The sequence below is a fragment of the Gorilla gorilla genome, chromosome 6, assembly GCF_029281585.2.
Source record: "Gorilla gorilla gorilla isolate KB3781 chromosome 6, NHGRI_mGorGor1-v2.1_pri, whole genome shotgun sequence".
NCBI classification, from domain to species: Eukaryota; Metazoa; Chordata; class Mammalia; order Primates; family Hominidae; genus Gorilla; species Gorilla gorilla.
Genome location: NC_073230.2, coordinates 19,950,907 through 19,973,654, shown reverse-complemented (window position 1 = coordinate 19,973,654; position 22,748 = coordinate 19,950,907). Strand labels below are relative to the sequence as shown.

The window sequence follows — 22,748 nt, the reverse complement described above, 5'->3', positions numbered from 1 at the left end:
TATGCAAATTTAAAGTTCCTTTGCTTAGATATATGAGTTGAATTTTATAACATTAAATTTGGGAGGTAGATAGGTAAAAAAATAGATACAGATACACTTGATACCTTAATAAGTTGTCAATATAAAAAAATATAGTATAATCTGCTATTGTGATCACAGTAAACTTTTTAGACCACGTATTCATGCACATTTGTAAACTTGTATAAAGGGAAATTCAACACTGTCTTTTAGCAGGGCTTTCTCTTTCTTAATATACTTTTCATAATTTCTTATTTATTTATTATATCATGGATAAATGAATTGCTTTTCTCATAAGTGAATTCATCTTATATACCTTAACATATAAAACATATAGGCTCCAAAGAGCTAGTCAGTTTGACAAACAAGAAGAATTCAAAATAAAAACAAAAGGCAGGAGCATTCATTAGAAAACCAGTTACTTCACTTACCATTTGAAAGATAGCTTTTCATAAAAGTTTTAGAGTAATATATCTCAGCAAATCTTTTCTGTAAAGCCAAGAGAGACTAACAGTTTAACATTATCCTTTGCTTTACAAAAGAAGCCAAAGTATATTTAAGTTTTGCTCATCTGGGTTGCTAAGAAACCGAATTAATTTTCTACCAGACTCAAGTCAGAGTAGAAAAAGAAAAGTAAAACTAGGGCCTCTGGTTGTTGCCTAAAACCTAGCAACAAAGCAATAACTCTCATGCTTTTATTTCCAAAGGCTGAAAATCAGCACAACAACAAGCTCAATACTCAGTAAATACACAGAAAGAGAGCATATGAATAATTGAACTCCAATTCAGTTTTACTAAGTCTTGAGAACTCACCTTTTGTAATTGTTTAGTAATCTGCTTTATAAAGTGATATGAGTTTGACATGTGATATATGATTCTGAGAGGCAGTTTTCACGTTGGGCTTAAGACGGTTGACTTAATTTCTTCAAAGGACATTTTTTAAAACAAATAAAGATTACAAGTTCTTTCTAATCTATGGCTCAACCTACAGATTTTAATTTTCTTTTTTTCAGAAACACAGTCATGCTCTCTCACCTAGGCTGGTCTCAAACACCTAGCTTCAAGCAATCCTCCCACCTCAGCCTCCCAAATTGATGGGATTACAGGTGTGAGCTACTACACTCAGCCTCTGCTACATAATTTATGTGGAAAATTCCTTCTTTTTATTAATCAAACCCTACACTCAATAGATACATATTTCTTGGTAAGTTAAAAAAACTTTTTAAAATAGAAAACTTCAAATATAATGGGTGCAGCACACCAACATGGCACATGTATACATGTGTAACAAACCTGCACGCTGTGCACATGTACCCTAAAACTTAAAGTATAATTAAAAAAAAAAAGAAAGAAAACTTCAAATACATACAAAAGTAGACATTGTGTAATGAATCCCCCATGTAACCATCATCCAGTTTAAAAAATTACCTTTTATGGCTAATCTTATTTCACACACTTGCCTCAAATATATCTCCAACTTTTTCCCCTTCCCATATTGTTTTGAAGCATCATAATATTTTATCGGTAATTATATCAGAATGTTACCCCCAAAAGATAAGAACACTTTTATTTTTAAAACATAAGCACCATTATGACATCTAAAAAGTGAACATCAATTCATTAGTATTATTGAATATCCACAATTCAAGTTTCCAATTATCTCATAAATCCCATAAATAATTTTTTTTCTTTTGTGTTTCCTTCTTTTATTTATTTATTTATTTATTTATTTATTTTTTATTATTATACTTTAAGTTTTAGGGTACATGTGCACATTGTGCATGTTAGTTACATATGTATACATGTGCCATGCTGGTGTGCTGCACCCACTAACTCGTCATCTAGCATTAGGTGTATCTCCCAATGCTATCCCTTCCCCCTCCCACCACCCCACAACAGTCCCCAGGGTGTGATGTTCTCCTTCCTGTGTCCATGTGATCTCATTGTTCAATTCCCACCTATGAGTGAGAATATGTGGTGTTTGGTTTTTTGTTCGCGATAGTTTACTGAGAATGATGATTTCCAATTTCATCCATGTCCCTACAAAGGACATGAACTCATCATTTTTTATGGCTGCATAGTATTCCATGGTGTATATGTGCCACATTTTCTTAATCCAGTCTATCATTGTTGGACATTTGGGTTGGTTCCAAGTCTTTGCTATTGTGAATAATGCCGCAATAAACATACGTGTGCATGTGTCTTTATAGCAGCATGATTTATAGTCCTTTGGGTATATACCCAGTAATGGGATGGCTGGGTCAAATGGTATTTCCAGTTCTAGATCCCTGAGGAATCGCCACACTGACTTCCACTATGGTTGAACTAGTTTACAGTCCCACCAACAATGTAAAAGTGTTCCTATTTCTCCACATCCTCTCCAGCACCTGTTGTTTCCTGACTTTTTAATGATTGCCATTCTAACTGGTGTGAGATGGTATCTCATTGTGGTTTTGATTTGCATTTCTCTGATGGCCAGTGATGGTGAGCATTTTTTCATGTGTTTTTTGGCTGCATGAATGTCTTCTTTTGAGAAGTATCTGTTCATGTCCTTCACCCACTTTTTGATGGGATTGTTTGTTTTTTTCTTGTAAATTTGTTTGAGTTCATTGTAGATTCTGGATATTAGCCCTTTGTCAGATGAATAGGTTGCGAAAATTTTCTCCCATTTTGTAGGTTGCCTGTTCACTCTGATGGTAGTTTCTTTTGCTGTGCAGAAGCTCTTTAGTTTAATTAGATGCCATTTGTCAATTTTGGCTTTTGTTGCCATTGCTTTTGGTGTTTTAGACATAAAGTCCTTGCCCATGCCTATGTCCTGAATGGTAATGCCTAGGTTTTCTTCTAGGGTTTTTATGGTTTTAGGTCTAACGTTTAAGTCTTTAATCCATCTTGAATTGATTTTTGTATAAGGTGTAAGGAAGGGATCCAGTTTCAGCTTTCTACATATGGCTAGCCAGTTTTCCCAGCACCATTTATTAAATAGGGAATCCTTTCCCCATTGCTTGTTTTTGTCAGGTTTGTCAAAGATCAGATAGTTGTAGATATGCGGCGTTATCTCTGAGGGCTCTGTTCTGTTCCATTGATCTATATCTCTGTTTTGGTACCAGTACCATGCTGTTTTGGTTACTGTAGCCTTGTAGTATAGTTTGAAGTCAGGTAGCATGATGCCTCCAGCTTTGTTCTTTTGGCTTAGGATTGACTTGGCGATGTGGGCTCTTTTTTGGTTCCAGATGAACTTTAAAGTAGTTTTTTCCAATTCTGTGAAGAAAGGCATTGGTAGCTTGATGGGGATGGCATTGAATCTATAAATTACCTTGGGCAGTATGGCCATTTTCACGATATTGATTCTTCCTACCCATGAGCATGGAATGTTCTTCCATGTCTTTGTATCCTCTTTTATCTCCTTGAGCAGTGGTTTGTAGTTCTCCTTGAAGAGGTCCTTCACATCCCTTGTAAGTTGGATTCCTAGGTATTTTATTCTCTTTGAAGCAATTGTGAATGGGAGTTCACTCATGATTTAGCTCTCTGTTTGTCTGTTGTTGGTGTATAGGAAAGCTTGTGATTTTTGCACATTGATTTTGTATCCTGAGACTTTGCTGAAGTTGCTTATCAGCTTAAGGAGATTTTGGGCTGAGACAATGGGGTTTTCTAGATATACAATCATGTCATCTGCAAACAGGGACAATTTGACCTCCTCTTTTCCTAATTGAATACCCTTTATTTCCTTCTCCTGCCTAATTGCCCTGGCCAGAACTTCCAATACTATGTTGAATAGGAGTGGTGAGAGAGGGCATTGCTGTCTTGTGCCAGTTTTCAAAGGGAATGCTTCCAGTTTTTGCCCATTCAGTATGATATTGGCTGTGGGTTTGTCATAGATAGCTCTTATTATTTTGAAATATGTCCCATCAATACCTAATTTATTGAGAGTTTTTAGCACGAAGGTTTGTTGAATTTTGTCAAAGGCCTTTTCTGCATCTATTGAGATAATCATGTGGTTTTTGTCTTTGGCTCTGTTTATATACTGGATTACATTTATTGATTTGCGTATATTGAACCAGCCCTGCATCCCAGGGATGAAGCCCACTTGATCATGGTGGATAAGCTTTTTGATGTGCTGCTGGATTCGGTTTGCCAGTATTTTATTGAGGATTTTTGCATCAATGCTCATCAAGGATATTGGTCTAAAATTCTCTTTTTTGGTTGTGTCTCTGCCAGGCTTTGGTATCAGAATGATGCTGGCCTCATAAAATGAGTTAGGGAGGATTCCCTCTTTTTCTATTGATTGGAATAGTTTCAGAAGGAATGGTACCAATTCCTCCTTGTACCTCTGGTAGAATTCGGCTGTGAATCCATCTGGTCCTGGACTCTTTTTGGTTGGTAAGCTATTGATTATTGCCACAATTTCAGATCCTGTTATTGGTCTATTCAGAGATTCGACTTCTTCCTGGTTTAGTCTTGGGAGAGTGTATGTGTCAAGGAATTTATCCATTTCTTCTAGATTTTCTAGTTTATTTGCGTAGAGGTGTTTGTAGTATTCTCTGATGGTAGTTTGTATTTCTGTGGGATCGGTGGTGATATCCCCTTTATCATTTTTTACTGCATCTATTTGATTCTTCTCTCTTTTTTTCTTTATTAGTCTTGCTAGCGGTCTATCAATTTTGTTGATCCTTTCAAAAAACAAGCTCCTGGATTCATTAATTTTTTGAAGGGTTTTTTGTGTCTCTATTTCCTTCAGTTCTGCTCTGATTTTAGTTATTTCTTGCCTTCTGCTAGCTTTTGAATGTGTTTGCTCTTGCTTTTCCAGTTCTTTTAATTGTGATGTTAGGGTGTCAATTTTGGATCTTTCCTGCTTTCTCTTGTGGGCATTTAGTGCTATAAATTTCCCTCTACACACTGCTTTGAATGTGTCCCAGAGATTCTGGTATGTTGTGTCTTTGTTCTCACTGGTTTCAAAGAACATCTTTATTTCTGCCTTCATTTCGTTATGTACCCAGTAGTAATTCAGGAGCAGGTTGTTCAGTTTCCATGTAATTGAGCGGTTTTGAGTGAGATTCTTAATCCTGAGTTCTAGTTTGATTGCACTGTGGTCTGAGAGACAGTTTGTTATAATTTCTGTTCTTTTACATTTGTTGAGGAGAGCTTTACTTCCAACTATGTGGTCAATTTTGGAATAGGTGTGGTGTGGTGCTGAAAAAAATGTATATTCTGTTGATTTGGGGTGGAGAGTTCTGTAGATGTCTATTAGATCTGCTTGGTGCAGAGCTGAGTTCAATTCCTGGGTATCCTTGTTGACTTTCTGTCTCGTTGATCTGTCTAATGTTGACAGTGGGGTGTTAAAGTCTCCCATTATTAATGTGTGGGAGTCTAAGTCTCTTTGTAGGTCACTCAGGACTTGCTTTATGAATCTGGGTGCTCCTGTATTGGGTGCATATATATTTAGGATAGTTAGCTCTTCTTGTTGAATTGATCCCTTTACCATTATATAATGGCCTTCTTTGTCTCTTTTAATCTTTGTTGGTTTAAAGTCTGTTTTATCAGAGACTAGGATTGCAACCCCTGCCTTTTTTTGTTTTCCATTTGCTTGGTAGATCTTCCTCCATCCTTTTATTTTGAGCCTATGTGTGTCTCTGCACGTGAGTGTGCTGAATACAGCACACTGATGGGTCTTGACTCTTTATCCAATTTGCCAGTCTGTGTCTTTTAATTGGAGCATTTAGTCCATTTACATTTAAAGTTAATAGTGTTATGTGTGAATTTGATCCTGTCATTGTGATGTTAGCTGGTTATTTTGCTCGTTAGTTGATGCAGTTTCTTCCTAGTCTCGATGGTCGTTACATTTTGGCATGATTTTTGCAGTGGCTGGTACCGGTTGTTCCTTTCCATGTTTAGCGCTTCCTTCAGGAGCTCTTTTAGGGCAGGCCTGGTGGTGACAAAATCTCTCAGCATTTGCTTGTCTGTAAAGTATTTTATTTCTCCTTCACTTATGAAGCTTAGTTTGGCTGGATATGAAATTCTGGGTTGAAAATTCTTTTCTTTAAGAATGTTGAATATTGGCCCCCACTCTCTTCTGGCTTGTAGGGTTTCTGCCGAGAGATCCGCTGTTAGTCTGATGGGCTTCCCGTTGAGGGTAACCCGACCTTTCTCTCTGGCTGCCCTTAACATTTTTTCCTTCATTTCAACTTTGGTGAATCTGACAATTATGTGTCTTGGAGTTGCTCTTCTCGAGGAGTATCTTTGTGGCGTTCTCTGTATTTCCTGAATCTGAACATTGGCCTGCCTTGCTAGATTGGGGAAATTCTCCTGGATAATATCCTGCAGAGTGTTTTCCAACTTGGTTCCATTCTCCGCATCACTTTCAGGTACACCAATCAGACGTAGATTTGGTCTTCTCACACAGTCCCATATTTCTTGGAGGCTTTGCTCGTTTCTTTTTATTCTTTTTTCTCTAAACTTTCCTTCTCCCTTCATTTCATTCATTTCATCTTCCATTGCTGACACCCTTTCTTCCAGTTGATTGCATCGGCTCCTGAGGCTTCTGCATTCTTCACGTAGTTCTCGAGCCTTGGTTTTCAGCTCCATCAGCTCCTTTAAGCACTTCTCTGTATTGGTTATTCTAGTTATACATTCTTCTAAAGTTTTTTCAAAGTTTTCAACTTCTTTGCCTTTGGTTTGAATGTCCACCCGTAGCTCAGAGTAATTTGATCGTCCAAAGCCGCCTTCTCTCAGCTCGTCAAAGTCATTCTCCATCCAGCTTTGTTCCGTTGCTGGTGAGGAGCTGCGTTCCTTTGGAGGAGGAGAGGCACTCTGATTTTTAGAGTTTCCAGTTTTTCTGTTCTGTTTTTTCCCCATCTTTGTGGTTTTATCTGCTTTTGGTCTTTGATGATGGTGATGTACAGATGGGTTTTTGGTGTGGATGTCCTTTCTGTTTGTTAGTTTTCCTTCTAACAGACAGGACCCTCAGCTGCAGGTCTGTTGGAGTATCCTGCAGTGTGAGGTGTCAGTGTGCCCCTGCTGGGGGGTGCCTCCCAGTTAGGCTGCTCGGGGGTCAGGGGTCAGGGAACCACTTGAGGAGGCAGTCTGCCTGTTCTCAGATCTCTAGCTGCCCACTGGGAGAACCACTGCTCTCTTCAAAGCTGTCAGACAGGGACATTTAAGTCTGCAGAGGTTACTGCTGTCTTTTTGTTTGTCTGTGCCCTGCCCCCAGAGGTGGAGCCTACAGAGGCAGGCAGGCCTTCTTGAGCTGTGGTGGGCTCCACCCAGTTCGAGCTTCCCTGCTGCTTTGTTTTCCTAAGCAAGCCTGGGCAATGGCGGGCGCCCCTCCCCCAGCCTCACTGCCGCCTTGCAGTTTGATCTCAGACTGCTGTGCTGAGATCGCAGCACAGCACAGCACGAGATCATAATCTCGTGTGGCGCCGTTTTTTAAGCCAGTGGGAAAAGCGCAGTATTCGGGTGGGAGTGACCCGATTCTCCAGGTGCCGTCCGTCACCCCTTTCTTTGATTAGGAAAGGGAACTCCCTGACCCCTTGTGCTTCCCGAGTGAGGCAATGCCTCGCCCTGCTTCGGCTCCCGCATGGTGCGCGCACCCACTGGCCTGCGCCCACTGTCTGGCACTCCCTAGTGAGATGAACCCGGTACCTCAGATGGAAATGCAGAAATCACCCGTCTTCTGCGTCGCTCAGGCTGGGAGCTGTAGACGGGAGCTGTTCCTATTCGGCCATCTTGGCTCCTCCCCCCGCCCCATAAATAATTTTGATTTTTTTTCTTTACAGTTTATTTGATTTGGGCTAGTTATTTACTCTTCTTTGGTCCAAAATCTCCTATGACTTGGGTATTAACTTCTCTTCTAATATTTTTCTAACGGAATATAAAATTTCCTAGACAAAGATCCATAATGGCTGGAGTCTTTCTTTTAACTGTTCATTTTATTTAAAGTGAAAGTTTGCCACCAGGTGGCAGTAAATTACTTATAATTTTGTCCTAGTTTATAAACTAAGAAGCCAAAATTTTTTCTGTATTATTTTCCCTGATGTTCAATTTTAAGGTGTTTTTATTTCTAATGAAAACGGCAGTAAAGTTGAATTGACTAAATCTCTTATAGTTTTGGAAATAGAATTAACCTATCTTTATGCTGATTTATGCCTCATTGTTTTTTGCATAGAGATACATATGGTTCTTTATCAAAAGCATATATACAAATACCTACTTATGTTTAGTTCACTGTTATTAGTTGTTTGGGGTACAAAAATAGATTATGACTCCAGATTTCAAGTAAATTATAACTAATTGGCTGGAAAAGATACAAACCTATAAGAATACATCACGAGATAAGGTGCTAAATGCCAAGTGATTTGTCCTGACGGTTACTCTCATGAGAAATTAGTGAGAGGAAGGTCTCTGAAGCTTGAGAATGTCTCCAAAGATTTCTTAGAGCATCTGAGATCATTACTAACCCTTGATGACAGTAGAGTACTTAATAAAAGGGGAGAAGAAGGAAAAGGAGTTTGGATGGACGAACAGCATAAGCAACATTCTGGAATTTTCTTTAATGCTCTCATGAATGCATTCTTGGAATTTTCTGATATGTAAACATTATTTTGTAGCCAACTGACTTCAATTACATGTAGAAGCATCCAAAACTCTCCTCAGGTAGGTAATTCTGAATGTATATTTCTGAATTTCCAAATTAGAAATTTAGAGTTAGAAATTTTGAGTTTCTCAGCCAGGCGTGGTGGCTTACGCCTGTAATGCCAGCACTTTGGGAGGCCGAGGGTGGCGGATCACGAGGTCGGGAGATCGAGACCATCCTGGCTAACATGGTGAAACCCCGTCTCTACTAAAAATACAAAAAATTAGCCAGGTGTGGTGGCGGGCACCTGTAGTTGCACCTACTCTGGAGGCTGAGGCAAGAGAATGGCATGAACCCGGGAGGCAGAGCTTGCAGTGAGCCGAGATCACGCCACTGCAGTCTGGCTTGGGCAAAAGAGCGAGACTCCGTCTCAAAAAAAAAAAAATTTTTTTTTGAGTTTCTCAGCTCCACAAATTTGGGAACGCAGCAAGTTGTGGCAAATGAAAACCTCAACACTCTGATTTCTGTATTTCTAGGCATTAAGGAACATGAACGCTTTTAAGTAAGTTATTTAAATTACATATGTTTGTATAAATGGAATAACTTAAAATTTACTGTGGTAATAATTTTTTCATATAACAGATAATTGCAACTTGAAATATTCTGTAAGGTAAAAAAGAAGTAAAATAGGCTTTAAATAATGTTCCGAAAAAGAAAATAAAAACAAGAGACTTTCTTTACTTGGAAAGAATAAATAATATCAACTAATGCCATAATGTAGCTAAACAGTCTAACTCCTATTTTGTCTCTTTTTCTTTCAAAGGGGATTTCCAAACTGGAAATAACCAACACAACTAGGTAAGAATTGAAGCTTAAGAAAGGTGAGAGGATAATGAAATAACATATTTACATAAATTCAGGTTCATAAAGCCATATTAATTACATATCAGCACAATAAGACGACTGGCAGTGGGAAATGAGCTGGCACCCTTTGGAAACCTATTGGGAAGGTGAGGTGCTTTAAGACTGGACATTGGAGATTAGACATGCCTGAATTTAATCCTTGAAAGAGCTGTGCAAAACAGCCACTTTGTGGCCACCATCTGACATGTCACACAGTATGGGATAGGGAATAGACTTTCATGAGTAACAAATTTACAGCGTAAGATGAGGAAAAAAATGAGTGTGTTTGTGTGGTCTAATCCTTTTAATATCCCCTGGATGAATGACCAGGCCCAGGACAGTCTGTTGGACACATGCTGGGTGAACATTTTGGGTGGTAAGAATTCCTCCTCTTGACATTCTCCTTTACCGCAGATCAAGCCTGAGAGCAATTTTATCAATGGGAGAAGACGGGCAGAACAGACTGACTAACAGGTTATCTGGGCACCATCTTTACTGAGTTTGGATATCAACTGTGCGTGGAGGTGTTGTTTGGGAAAGTTGTCTATCGGTACCTGGTGACTCTGGGGACCTGTGTGAAGCTGCATTCCTCTTTTTCAAGGGAAAGGGCTAACAGTTCAGTGGTAGGTTGAGTTTGAAAGCAGCCTTACCGCTAGGAGGAGGTAGCAGCCCCAGATTCTAATTTTCTCAGTGTTGAGGCAGCCAAAGGTGAGCTCTCAATGTCATTTTAGGACAGTCATGCTTATTGCACCACAGAACCTCAATAAATTCTAGAATATGTATTTCTAAACAGATGATCAGTTATTGCTGTAGGGAAATAGAGGTCAATTCACAGTAGATTTGTTTACAAAGTAGGGCTATGCATGAGTAAAATACACCTAATAATGTACGATGCTATCATATTGTGCCTATAATAAATTTGGCTGCTTGTCAAGTCTGAGGTTATCTGTGTCAGCACTTCTGATGTTCAGAGCTTGCTTGTTAATTTGTGTTTTTTCTCTCCCTTTTTTCTAAGGAGCATCTTAAATTTATTATGGTTAGACACCTCCTTCTTCAATTATCTATGTTCAAGTCACAGAGATTAAAATATGCTCCCTTGACTAAGTGGGAGTGATACTTCAGAGAAGGAATTATCTTGTTCCATATTTACTTACCAGGTCAAGCATCCATCATGCACCATGTACACCACAGTGCACCACAGCTGAGACCAGTGTGGATCCCACCATCAGCAGCTTTTCCAAAGGACCCAGGCAAAATGGTCAATATTGCCTTCTCTCCTCACTTTTACCTCACCTTTCAGCCTCTTGGTCCCTTCCTCCACTCCCACCCTAAGATGCTTATAGTCTATTTGTCATCCTCCAGTGGTTTATAATTCCTGTTTCACTACCTTATTTAGCCTGTTGCCTTTTACAGCATTCCAAAATGCTCATTTATTCTCTTTTATGACTCATCCAATACTAACCCTATTTACCATTCTAAACTGAAGTAGACTTCACCTCTTTTTCTCAAGTACTAATGTAGAATTTCAGTTTTATTTGTCCAATTTCAAACACTAGAAAAGTTTAAGAAATAATCTTCGTGCCTTCCTAATAGTGGCAATTGAACATTTTTCTTGACATAAAACAATATTTCATCTTAACTGATCTTTGCTGTGGACCAGGCACTGTTCTAGGTATTTTATACTTGCCAGCAAAATCTCACAGCAATCTTTGGGAGTAGTTACTTTTATTATCTCATTTTACAGATGAAGAAATGGAGAAAGATAGTCTAACAGCTTGCCCAAGATTATACATCTAATAAGCAGCTGGGTCAAGAGGCAAACCCATCCAGTTTGGCCTGAGGCCAGGTTCTTAATCTCTGTAGTACAGTGACTAAATCGGTTCTCAAAGAGTGGCCCCAGACCAAGAGCATGAGTATCATTGGAAACTCATAAGAAATGCTAATCCTTAGGCCCTATCTCAAACCTGCTGAGTCAGAAATTTTGGAGGTAGGGCCCAGCAATCAGTGTTTTCACAAGCCTTCCAGGGGATTCCAATGTCTGGTCAACTTTGAGAACCTCTCCCTCAGAGTATAGTCAGGGAATTGCTAATACAGATTCTAAATTTTATTTTATCTGTTAGCAAATCATTGCACACATTCCTACACATATTTAGTTTTCTTCCTCACCCCAGCAACTTTTAATCTACTTTAATAGCAATTTATTTTCAATTAAAATACTACATATCCTTTATCTTCAAAAGCCAATAAGGATTTTATAGATTTATTTACTTACTTATTTGACAGGGTCTTGCTCTGCCGCCCAGGCTAGAGTGCAATAGCACAATCTCGGCTCACTCCAACCTCCCGGGATCAAGCAATTCTCTCACCTCAGTCCCCAAGTAGCTGGGATTACAGGCATGTGCCACCATGTCCGGCTAGTTTTTGTGTTTTTTTGTAGAGGTGGTTTTTTGCCATGTGACCCAGGCTGGTTTCAAACTCCTGGGCTCAAGTTATCCACCCACCTCGGCCTCCCAAAGTGCTGGGATTATAGGCATGAGCCACCGCACCAGCGTGGATTTTGTAGATTTAAACAGATATCCTAAGTGATGTCAGATACTGCAAAACATATTTTTCTTTCCTAAAGTAAGACTATTCAAGATCCTTAAAGAGCAGAATCAATTCAAATCTAGCAAGAGCTTTCAAGAGTAAACAGAGACCTGTTTTACTTTTGAGCTTCAAGGCATTTGATGCTGCCATACTCCAGACAAAATTCTTAGTTGGAAAGAAGTTAAGATACCTGTTGTTGAACATTTGTTCACTGGGATTTGGCTGTCAGCAACCTCCTCAACATTCTCTCTGGGAGTGAGTTTAGTACTCCTGAGAGTTGAAAAACATTTCTGTTTTGTAAAAAACTTGAGACTTTGGATTGTGTTTATGTATGCATATGCATGCCAACTCAATTTGCATCTTATGATCTACCAATCTGAAATCAAAAGCAATATAAGACCATAACCAGTATTGCTGGGGACATTGCTATGACAGACAGTTTCAACATAAAATTTGAATCTCTTTGAAAAATACTTAAATGTCCTTAAAACCAAATTATTTTATTGTTTCAATTCTTGAACTAAATCAAGATACTTTTTCTTGTTTAAAGCAGGTGCTTCCCAATGACTTGGGTAGAGAGATTAAAAGAACTACCTTGGTCAGCCAAATGAAGTCTTAGTATTTTTTTTATTTCGAAAATGTAACTATACTCCAGTGCAAGTATTGTTACTTAAATGTATTACCATCACAGTAGTTTTAAGCATATAAGTTGTGAAAAAAAGACATATCCCACCCATCCGACATCAAAATTAGTGCCTCACTTTTCCTGGGGGTCAGACACTGGCAGAAAATTACCAGAGAGAGGGAGAGTCAGCATACAAAACCCAAGTAAGTCCATTGAATCTAAATCAAGGAAAGAAATAGTTCACATTGTTCTTCTTCTTCATAGTTTCTTTTTGAGGCAGAGAATTCTTCTAAATGATTGTTGGAACTTAGAATTACTCAAGATTATTATAACCGAGTGGCCAGAGGGATATGCTGCCATTATGTTCTTCAGCATAAAGAACTGGTGACTTCTGTAAGGTAAACTAAATGACATATTTGTCATGAAGGCAGCAAAATAAGAAATAAAGAAGCAAAAGAATGTTATCACTGTTTTTAATGCATTTATATGGGCTTCTGTGTTGGCATTTCTAAAGCCATGAGATCCATGTTGCATCCGATGAGTGTGCTTGTAAAGAGAGATGAGTAACATAGAAGTGCACATCACAAATATGGCTAGAGGAAATATTAATGCCAAGTTGACAAGAAGCACTTCACTAATTTTCTTTATCTTTGTTTTACTCTTTTTTAGTGTGGTGTTTCTGAGGGCATCCTCTTCCACATTTTTAGCGTAATCTACCTCGATACACACAGATGCAATGCTCACAGAGGCCAGAACGCTTCCCAGAAGCAGCCAAGGTATTAACTTTGGGATCCTGAATTTCAACCAAAGAAAACAGGACTGAGTGAAGCCTGAAATCTTGAGGCAGTAAAATACAGAAAGGCAGGTGGCAAAGCATAGGCTGATAGAGCTAAAAAACATCCAAAGGAACATCATTGCTGCACCATAAATTATTTTGACGTAAAGGAGTGAAAAGAACACAGAGAAAATACTTTGTACCATTAACACCATCTGCAGACCAAATCTAGACATCCCTATGCACATTAAGAGGATTTGAACTGGCATTAGCTTTCTATGTTTGATCAATTCATTACAGTTAACAATGATAAGAAATCCATTTACTGTGATCCCTGTGAAGAATTCTGCTGACATGATGATAATATGAAGAATAACTGAAAAAGACAAGGCCATGTTTTCTAAGTAAGACAAGTCTTAGCTTTTCCTTGTAGATAGTCCTGAATACTTCCTCCAGATGATCTTGCAAATGGGAACATACAGCACCGAGAAGTCTCAACTTCTGCCAGCTTCTGTATCATGGGTAGAGCCTTACACTAGCTTTTCCTCTAAGGAAGAAAATCAGAGACTACTTTTTGAATCTGGTGCTCTTCAGATGAAACTGGAGCAATGCAAATCTGAAGATTTGAATGATGGCTAGGTCTTCCAATTACATCCTGAGAAAAATTGCTCCCTTGGCACCATTCCATTCTCACTCTTGCTCAATTTTGAAAAAAAAAAATCTGATTGCAAGTATGTTTTGCTTTGGTTATTGATGTTTTGTTTTTGTCTTTTATTTTTTCCTAATGCTAAATGCTACATCCTGAAGACAGATACTTATTTCCTATTACCGCCACAAATATCCAGTCTCAAAGATAGCTCTTTCCCCGGCACACTGTTTGACTTGTAATAATTTCAAGACACTTTAATAAAATTTCCCCTCCCCATATCCTATCCCTACTAAAGGCAATTTCCTTTCCAGACTTGAAAATCAGTTCCTGGAATATAACTTTTTAATAAAAATCTTCCTTCCCCTGAAATATATCCTGTTTTCATGGCCTTCTTGATACAATGTTGACCTTATGAATAGCAAACCAGAGTTATAAAAGTAGTGCATAATTAATTCACATGATGACATCGTCCTGGGCTCTTGTTTACAAGCATCATTTCAAAAAGTAGATGATGTAAAAACTATTAACTACCAGCAGAGGGCATAATGATCATGTTAAAGTGAGCATCATCCCTCTATTATGATTACAAGCAGGTAATAATAAAACCTTGCTGAACTTCAGTTACATCAGAAGTAAAATGTAAATAGACCACTACTTTGTAGAATAAGATACGGTGCTCAAAGTGCTAAGTTCCTGGTTGGGTGATACTAACCACTCAAAAAATATTAGCTATTAATATTATTAAATATCTGTCCTCATATTGTGCTTACCACAGCAAGAAAATAACCATTCTATATAGAAATATTTTCAAAAAAAGGCTAAATATAAGATTGTGATAGTACGGAAAATTTCAAAAATGAAAGAACTGGACTTACTACCCACTGTTTACACCAATCATGGCTTTTAGAGACCCCCCCCAGGGTCTTCCATGAAATGTACGTCCACTAGCTATTGAAAGCAAATGTCGATGCCACCTGTCACTTTCTCCTGCCAGCTTCGTTACTTCCCCACCCATCTTCTACACATCACTGCTGTCCAAAATGCAGCAATATTGGTCCTATCCATATCTCTTCTAAAATTCTAGTTTTATGTCCTACATAGCAATTTTGCCTGTGGTTTTTTGTCTTGGCTTTTCTTCTTAATAAACCCTGACTTTGCCCAGCAAATAGTATTTGTCTGCCCTCTAGCCTCCTGAAGGCATTCCCGCTTCTAGATACAGGTGAAGAAACTTCGGCTCCAATCCAAGCCCTAGACCAGTGTCATGACCATGAGGTGAATGAAAAATAAGTGCGATCTGCATAGTTTATAACTTAATGTCCTAAGTTACCTCTCTGAGATTAGTTATATATATTAAGTGTTTACATTTAAAAGGATCTACTGAGTTTTCAAATACTGTAGACCTATACAGAATTCTGCTTCTTAGTTAAAATAAAAGTTCGATCAATCTCAGTTTTCCGTTTTTCAAAAATTCTGTTTCCGTTAATGTTTTATTATGAATGTGTTTCATTAAATAAACTTGCTGAGTTAAAGACACTTGAGCAAATGAGGGGAAACAATGGCATATCAATAACCATCCAGATGATATATACATGCCAAATTATTAATAATGATGTAATGTGACTAAAAATCTTGAAATGTATACTGACTATTGGGGTAATCTTTTTCATGACAGATGTCCCTTGCTTTTTGTCTACACTGTTACAAGCCATTATGAAAATGATATTTTAATATGCCCCAATACTTCTTATTCTAGTGCAACAATGAGAATTCTTTTATATTGCAAATATCTTCACCATAATAACCAGTATTTGGATATTCCTTTTCTATGGTCTTTTCTTTCAAATTTCCAGGGTAAACTAGGGCAATAAAAGGTAGTCAAATATATGGAAACTCTTCTGAGCCAAAACAAAAAACAAAAAAAAAACCCAACCAAACCCCCTCCACACATATTGATTTAATTAAGATTAATTTCTCTGAAAATAATACTTTACAAGAAATATTTCATTGTTAAAATTGCACTTTCTTACAACAGCTACCTCAGAATGCATATATGCTACGAATATAACTTTTAAGCAATTCTTTTTGAATTTCACTTCTTAGATAAATACATAATTTATAAGCTATAATTTATCCTCATTGAATGTCCAAGGGCTTTATATTTTTTTTTGCTGAGCTGTTTCAAACCACTCTGCCTTTGTCACATTCATAAAGGTGCAGCTGGCCATATGGGCTGTTGGCTAAATGATTCTGCAATGAGATTTGAATTTATCTAGAACTTGTTTCATTCTGAAATCCTGGATTCAGGCTCTCATTTGCCTCCCTATATACATCATTTAATTGAAGAAAAAGCTTGACTTTTCCAATAACTATTCTAAAAGTATAATTGACAGTAAGCTACAATTTAGTTAGTTTGTATTTGCATTTGTGATTTTCCTGTCATATGTGGACTGTTTTGCATTTGCCATGATTGAATCTCATTTTGGAAGCAGAGTTTTAATGAAGAGCTCTTTCTCAGATATAGAAAATTTAATGGTGAGTTATACTGTCTTGAAGTTACTAATTCATAGTCTTGTTAGAGATTTGGGAAAGGCAGTGGCCAAATGAAGATAGATGGTTTTCAAATTAAGCAATGTTTGAAAGTTTTATGAAAATAACATATTTCTTTTCAAAGAAAAATAATATCTATCAGGTGCACTGAATATTTATAATTCACTAAACTAAATTTCAGCTTAGTCACCTTCCAATCAATATGTATTCTTCTAAATGCTCACATGATACTTGAGAATTGGCATACTTCCAGTAGAGTTTTTTTTTTGTATTTTCTTTAAAAAATGTGGTAACAGAGTTTTCTGATTCTAAGACGATGGGATAATGTCCATAAATTAGTTGGCAAATTAGAATATACTTTAAATATTGATATTATGACCTGGTGTTTCCCATGCTAGAGAGCTGCTTGTTTGGTTCTTATTGGTTATAACTGCACAAGTATTTAAAAATTTTAAACAAGTACATTGACTTGTTCTACATGCCAGTGATGAGGCTAAGTACTTTATAGATCACTTAAAGGAGACTGAATCTGTTTTCATATTTTCAGTTGAAAATACTTTTGTTTGCAATTTTTCCGCTACGCTGGCTTTGCTATTGAAGTTTTGCAGAGAGAATTGGCTTTAAAGACTGAATCCTTTATTGGTCCAAATTAATCTGCTGGATTAGTTTAATTCCTTGAAAAACACTCAAAATATTTTTTAGCCTTCTGTAAAGAACTAACCCAAAATTTCACTTACATTCTGTTTTGTTGTTATTATGTGGTCACAGGAAATAAATTGAGGAGTTTATATGGTTTAAAAAGACACCCTGGTCACACATTGGTTTACTCTCTCCTTGCTGAGATCAGACGCCAGGCACTGGAGAAACTGCATTTTGAAGGCCGTGAACATATCTTCATTTTTCTAAAGGATCAGTGTAGTCTTACTTTTATTCGAGTTTATTTCAGTATTCTAATAGGTTGTCTCTATGGATTTCAATCTCAAAGACAGACTTGTAAAATTTAATCCCTGACTTCTCTTCCCAAGTTTCTAGAATAACAGCATTAAGTATCAGGTGGGTGAAAAATCCAAATACAGTGATCATCAGGCTCATATTCCAAGCTGCCAAAATTATTCCCCAAATTATTTCACTTAATTTTTTGAATTTTCTGTTATTTGTAGAAAAAAGAGTTATCTCTGTTGCAGAGATAGGAAACTAGTCTTGAGATGTTAGGTAACTTACCTAAATTTAATCAGAAAATACATGACAGAAGCAGAAATGTTTTGATCTCCATATACACAAATGGATACTTCTTAGAGATATGTTAAATTGCACTCATGAAGTTAGTCTCTGAAAAAAAAAGTAGGTGTATAAATTAAATTACAAAAATTATGGATACTTGATAATTACATTTTGATCTGACAATAATTTATCAGTTTATTTGCTGTAATATTAGAAAAGTAGTTTTATTCTTAAAATGTTCAAGAAATTATTCTACACACTACTATCTTTTAATTCTTACCGCAAAATTACAATATTATCTGATATGCAGAACATAATGAAGTACACAGAATGAAGCTGAAGGAGAGTGCAAATACAAATTTGAATACAGGTGATGTGACTCTATCCAGAGCCCACAATATTGACTAAAATGCTATCGTATGTTAGATTGAAATACTTTGCTCCATCAAAATAGTTTTAAAAATGTAAAATCAATGGAAAAAATCAGTTTAATGGCTTTAATCTTTTCCTTCCCTATATACAGAAATAGGAAAAACATAAATTTAATACATTGTCTAGGAGTTTATTCATAAACTGATGAAACTATAAAATATTGACCTTGTATTGTTAGCATATCAGACTGCACCAAGATGCTACGGAACTAAGGCACCAAAGAGCAAATAAAACCTAATAGTAGATGTTCAATAAATATTGTTGAATGAATAGTGTGTGGAAAATGAGATACAACAAAATTCATATGAACTTACAGGACTCATATGAACTATAGAACTTTACATGAACTATATAACTTCTAGGACTCATACAAATTTTAATGCTAGGTGGAATGGAGTTATATTACACCATAACTATTCCTATTTAATAGAGAAAGCTATGTTGGAATCTTAAAGGTTAAGTAACTTATTCAAGATTATATAAGTCAATAGTGGCTGAACTTGTATAGGCCACTTTAATTTTCTGGGGTTACATTTCCTTCTAGGCAAAAGAAATGTGTAGAAGAAAAACATGAAAATTTATTTTGATATTGTCAGCATTTTCGGAGTCATCTGCTAAAACCTTGAATCGGTGGAGATACCTTTTCATGAGCTATGTCTCATCTAGGAGAGGTAAAAAAGAGGATTTCATGATTTAGTGATTTATTGGATCTATCTCCTTATGAGTCAAGCCCATTCTCAACTCCTTCCAACCCAGCTGATAGCATAATATCTACTGAAATTCAACTTTAGAGGCCCTATTATGTGCAAATTATAATTTGGATTTTAGGCAATTAGTGAATGATGGTGTAGAGAAAAGCTTAGTTTCAAAAATTCATCTTTATTATTCCTTTGGACTGCTTCATCCAAGAAAAAATTAAGAATGCAATACTTTTGAAAGTCACACAAAGATGCAAAATATAAATTAGTTGCTATGAGCTAATCGAAGAGGACAGATATTTACCTAAGATGATAGAACAGAGGCAAATTTGGGGGAGGAGCATTTAAATTAAAAAAAAATTATTGCAACTGAGTAAATTCCAAGTAACATAAAAGAAGCAGACAAAAGTAGAAAGCTTTAGTCCAAAGAATCAGAAAAAAGTATTTAGAATGCTGTACTAATAAAAGTACAACATGCTTTCTATTCTATTACACCTCCAACCTGAAATAGACTGTAGCCCACCTCCAGATGTATGACATGCCATGACAGCATGCATGTAATCACAAAAAGTGACTGATAGCAGAATATATGGTAACAGCATAATATATAAATGTATATGTTATACATTATACATACAAATTGTGACATTATAAGAAAATAACCAAATAGGGTAGAATTAAATAATACATTTTCTACTAAAATAATGACTATAGAGAGTTTATTTAGATTCTTTGAATTTTCTGTTATTTGTAGAAAGAAGAGTTATCTCTGTTGCAGAGATAGAAAACTAGTCAAGATGTTAGGTAACTTATGTAAATTTAATCAGAAAGTACATGACAGAAGCAGAAATGTTTTGATCTGCATAAACACAAATGAATACTTTTTAGATATATTAAGTCACATTTCCTCCGTAATTGAGCCATCTCGTATTTTGAAATATAAAAAGAATACAACTTCAAATCATGGTTCAGAACACACCTAAGAACAATCATTTTAAAAATCATGAAAGGTTGCTATTACTTAGCCCAATTTGAAAAATTGCTTCAAGAAGTTTGAATAAACATACAGTGTTTAAGTATTTTTATAGTTATCCGTCCCTTTTTCAGAGCTTATTTTCAATATCTATTTTTCAATATGCATTCCATATACAAGGTGGCCATATTCCAACATAAGTTCGACCTTTACCTTTGTATTTCTTCAGGAGACACTCCAGACTCAAAATAATAAGAGAAACATACAGCAATTTGTTGGAGAAATACATGTCTGCTGCCATTTCTGGTCCTCTCATGGAGATTTCTTTCTTTCTTTTTTTTTTTTCTGAGACGGAGTTTTGCTCTTATTGCCCAGGCTAGAGTGCAGTGGCACAATCTCGGCTCACTGCAACCTCTGCCTTCTGGTTTCAAGCAATTCTCCTGCCTCAGCCTCCCAAGTCGCTGGGACTACATGCACCCGCCACCACGACCAGCTAATTTTTTTTTTTTTTTTTTGTATTTTTAGTAAAGACAGGGTTTCATCATGTTGTTCAGGCTGGTCTCGAACTGCTGACCTCATGATCCTCCCGCCTCAGCCTTCCAAAGGGTTGGGATTACAGGCGTGAGCCACCGCACCTGGCCCGAGATATTCTCAGAATGAAAGATTTGTAGCAGCTAGAAACTAATCAGCAATGAGTTAAAACATCAACACCGTTTATCTTCTTTAGCTTTAGTATGATAATTTGGACTGTGCAAAATATGAGATCGACTTCTGTTCTTTGTCTTTGAGAAATCCCCAAACCTTAATCAAAGTGTGTTTTTCCTTGTCTCAAATCTAACTGATGCTGTCTCGAGAAAACCTTTGTAGAAAATGAAAAGCTCCATGCCCAACTCTGGTGACATTTCAGAACTGATGAGTAGAAGTGGCAATATATGAAACTTTTAGTTCATATGATGATCCGTCCATCCACAAGTAGAGAAAAAGTGGTACCAACCTTCCTTGATTTTCATACAGATTTGGTCAAGTAGGCCTTCTGTGTTAAATCAGAGGGAAATTAATCAGGTTATGTTCACAGTACTGTGTATAAATTGATCATTTTCTCAAAAAGTATCCACATACAAATACCAGCATTTCTAAGAGACATATTTCTTCTGAATTGAAAATTTCAAGCTAGTATATATTTACGACTGTGACATCTAAAAACTAGTGAATAGAGTAGAAATGTTTCTTCTTTCAAGATGACATGCATAGTACCTTTTAGTGTGGTGTGCATCAAAATATGTGTACTTGGTACCATTCTGCCCCTTGGTGATACAATACAGATTCTAGGAAATAGACTCTGATTGACGTTCAATCATGAAGACTAGCTTTCTGGGACTGATATTTTTTTCATTTGGATTAGATGCAGGTTGCTTGTTTTAAACACATATATTCTGATTTTTCTAACATTTTATGGTTGCTGGTAATAGACAGAGGAAAATGAGTAAAAATCTTGAGAATTTCCTTGAAGTCCTTCTGCTATAGCAGCTCTCTTCCAGTTAAAAAGGGTATCTATCCATTCACCATAAACTTTGCATAATAATGTATTCATGATTGTTTGGTTATCTGTGATCCGTTGAATAAATATCACTGAAATTATGAGTGCCCTGACTCTTTCTAGAAAGTTTAACAATATTTGTTAAAAAGATAGTTCAATATAACAATGGTTTCTATTACACAGATTCCTCTACAAAAGTGAAAGCAAAGTCTATGGCTTGTATCTCTTTCTCATTTATTTTTATTAATGATATAGTCATCAATATTTTAAATACTATCCCCGTGGTCACACCATAAGTTTAAAAAAGTGTGCAACCAATCACCATATTTTGGATTAAGGTTAGCACCACACTAGCTTGGGAAATAAGCATCTAAACCTGGTTCTATCCTTTATGTATGCCAGCACAGCTAAAACATGTTTTATATTGGCCCTAAAAAGGAAGAAAAACAATTCACGGCTATTTTTTTCTACCGTTAACCTCTTGAGAGTAAGACTGCTTTAAAAAAATTGCTTTATGATTGACATATAAGAAGTTGTAGATATTTAATGTATATAACTTGTAGTGTTTGGAGATAACTATATACCCTTAAAACCATCATCACTATCAATGCCATAAACTTACTTACGCATCACCTCCTAATATTTCCTCTCATTCCCTTTGTTTGTTTCTTTTTGTGGTTAGAGCACTTAATCTTAAGATCTACCCTCGTGGCAAATTTTTAAGTACGTGAAGTTTCACTTATGCAAAGATTTCTCTTTAAATGTCAACTCAGACTAAAGGAACCTAGAATAGTAGGCAAAGCATTACTTGAAAATGAAACCCTTTCTACTGTAAGCAGGCAATCAAGACTTGCATCATAATGGAGGAAATAAATAAGATGGTTGGCTATAACTTTGGCTTTTATCAAATTAAAGGAGGGAGAGCAGAGGGAATATTTGCTTCCCTCGTGCATCTTATCTGAAAGTGGTGTCTTTACGAATTTGTAAAATCATACAAATTTTACAAATTGAAATTGTATTTATTAAGCCTATGTTTAAAAAATGGTAGAGGAAGCAGTTGGAAATGAAGAATATGAGACAAGTAGAACATTCTGGTCTAAAGTCTCCTTTTCTAGAGCATATTCCTCTACCAACTAGTGGCTTAGGCCTTGCCTATCCCAAGCTAATATTTTCTTCTGTCCCTCAAGAGCCTGGCAGCTCGTCTGACATTACTGGCCC

At 36.6% G+C, this 22,748-nt stretch overlaps 1 protein-coding gene and 1 long non-coding RNA gene across 5 annotated transcripts in view; one reads left to right on the top strand and one right to left on the bottom strand.

Moving 5' to 3' along the window:
• C6H7orf78 (chromosome 6 C7orf78 homolog) overlaps positions 1 to 20,878 on the bottom strand; it is a 78,418-nt gene extending 57,540 nt beyond the window's left edge. For 3 of the 4 annotated variants that reach the window (XM_063708389.1, XM_063708388.1, XM_063708390.1), the window contains exon 1: positions 8,323 to 8,512. The gene's annotated coding sequence lies outside the window, so the exon portion shown is untranslated. Of the gene's footprint in view, positions 1 to 8,322; positions 8,513 to 17,890; positions 17,999 to 20,206 lie in introns of those variants that run through there. The other variant, XM_055392162.2, reaches the window with a different exon arrangement.
• Positions 8,630 to 14,491, top strand: LOC109027684 (uncharacterized). Its single transcript, XR_002006709.3, has 5 exons — positions 8,630 to 8,664; positions 9,121 to 9,146; positions 9,408 to 9,442; positions 10,645 to 10,745; positions 13,368 to 14,491. It is a non-coding gene; the product is annotated as an uncharacterized lncRNA (long non-coding RNA).
• Positions 20,879 to 22,748: the final 1,870 nt, after the last annotated feature.